This window comes from Euprymna scolopes, chromosome 34, assembly GCF_053919585.1.
Source record: "Euprymna scolopes isolate OS-2025 chromosome 34, ASM5391958v1, whole genome shotgun sequence".
NCBI classification, from domain to species: Eukaryota; Metazoa; Mollusca; class Cephalopoda; order Sepiida; family Sepiolidae; genus Euprymna; species Euprymna scolopes.
The window spans coordinates 4,982,438-4,984,798 of record NC_136515.1 but is presented as its reverse complement, the minus strand read 5'-3'; positions in this window follow the sequence as shown (position 1 = coordinate 4,984,798).

Sequence of the window (2,361 nt, the reverse complement as noted above, 5' to 3'; positions counted from 1 at the left end):
ACCCCCAGGCATTACCTCCTCTTTTGGATGTTTGTTTGTTATGATGCCAGCTTCCCAAACCAGGAAAACTATATGACCGGTGAAGGGGAGGGGAAGAAAGCATATTTTCTGATAAATGGTCCAAGTTCTGCTCCATGTTTTGGAAACAAAAAATAATTCTGTGTCGTTTTCTGCCCGTTTATTTATTTGTGCATTCATTACAAGTTTGTGGCCGACCTGGATTCCGAAAATAAGGCAACACACAAACTCAAAGTGTCAGTGTCGTCACCCTATTTTAAGATGTTTCTTCTTCTTCTTCTTCTTCTTCTTCTTCTTCTTCTTCTTCTTCTTCTTCTTCTTCTTCTTCTTCGTCTTCGTCTTCGTCTTCGTCTTCTTCTTCTTTTAGAATTTCCTTCTTTTTCTTCTTCGTTTTCTTCTTCTTCTTTTAGAATTTCCTTCTTTTTCTTCTTCGTTTTCTTCTTCTTCTTTTAGAATTTCCTTCTTTTTCTTCTTCGTTTTCTTCTTCTTCTTCTTTTTAGAATTTTCTTCTTTTTCTTCTTCTTCTTCTTCTTTTTAGAATTTTCTTCTTTTTCTTCTTCTTATTTTTAGAATTTTCTTCTTTTTCTTCTTCGTTTTTTTCTTCGTTTTCTTCTTCTTCTTCTTTTTAGAATTTTCTTCTTTTTCTTCTTCGTTTTCTTCTTCTTCTTTTTAGAATTTTCTTCTTTTTCTTCTTCTTCTTCTTCTTTTTGGAATTTTTTCTTCGTTTTCTTCTTTTCTAGAATCTTCTTTTTTTAGAATTTCCTTCTTCTTCTTCTTCTTTTTAGAATATTCTTTTTTCTTCTTTAGTTTTTTCTTCTTTTTCTTTTTGAAAATTTTCTTCTTTTTTAGATTTTTTTTTCTTCTTCTTTAAAATCTTCTTTCTTCTTCTTTAAATTGCCTTGACAAAGTTCAAAACCGACTTTGTAATCTAGTGGGCGATGCGCTTTTTATCCCTTGCAATCTCTTTCCCATAGAGGTAACGTTGCAACCCTATCTTTGTTTTATCATTATTTTCATGGCAAGTGCTCATCTAAACTCTAATATTACCAATCTTTCACACTCGACTAGCTATAACCACTATCAACAATTTCCACCACTCTCTCTATATGTCCAAATCTAAACGTAAGTTCCATGAACAAAGTTTCTTTCCTACAACTGCCCGCACATGTAACACTGTTTCACTGGCCTGCTTTCCGGCTGATTACAATAGGGTAGCCTTCAAGTCCAATGTAAACAAATTCTTGTTGCGCCGTCCCCTTATATAATCCAAATTCTATCCAATCTACACTATTAAGGATTACTAATCTACCACCTTACATTCGATAACCTTAATCCTCAAGTAGTCTTTGGGCCTTGATAATTGGTGACTCGCTTGAAAAAAAAAAAAGAATTTTCTTCTTCATCTTTTCCTTTTTTTTTCTTTATCTGTTATGTTGATTTGGCAATAACGTCCTTGTTGATCTGTCATGCTTAAACTTGCAATAGCAATTTCATTGGTCTGTCACAAATAACTTGAATCACTAATAATTTTTAATCACAAAACACCCTGAATGAATGGACGTATCTTATTTTAAATGTGTCCAAAGGAACTATGGGTGCTTGTGTAGAATAGTGGATTTGGAAACAAACGAATTTCAGGCGAAAACATTAATACGTACTTACCTGTCATGTCAAAATTAGTATAAATTCCAAAAATTACGAAAAATGATACAATAGAAAAATAATTACAAGAAAAATTAAATTTATCGAACTATCGAGTTTAATCGTATGTTTTAACGTGGAAGATTTGTGCGACCAATTCTGTATGATAAACTGACTTATCTCCCTTGCTTTCCTTTGAAATTAGTCAATTGAAAAATGTAGAAAATGTCCAACCACTAGTGTCTATGATGTTTTTTCCCCCAAAATAGATCTAATACATCTTCCAGTAGATCATTTTTCAAAAGCGAGCCTGTCTTTGTTCTATCGTTATTTCCATGGCAAGTGCTCGTCTGAGCTCCATTCTCTGGTCCCCCCCCCTCGCCAATCTTTTTCAAAAAACACCCGACTAGCTGAAACCACCGTCAATAATTTTCCCCACTCCTTATCTGTGCCTAAATCAAAACGTAGATTCCACGAACAAAGCTTCTTTCTTAGAACTGCATGCCTGTGGAACTCTGTTCCGCTTGCTTGTTTCCATCCCGACTTCAACCTGGATGTCTTCAAGTCCAACACAAACAAATTCCTGATGAACCGCCCCCCCCCTAAGTAATGTCACCTTATCAATTCTCCAATACTATTGCTACACTATCCCATTGATTACTGTACACACAATAACCCTTATCCCTGAGTAGCCATTGGGCC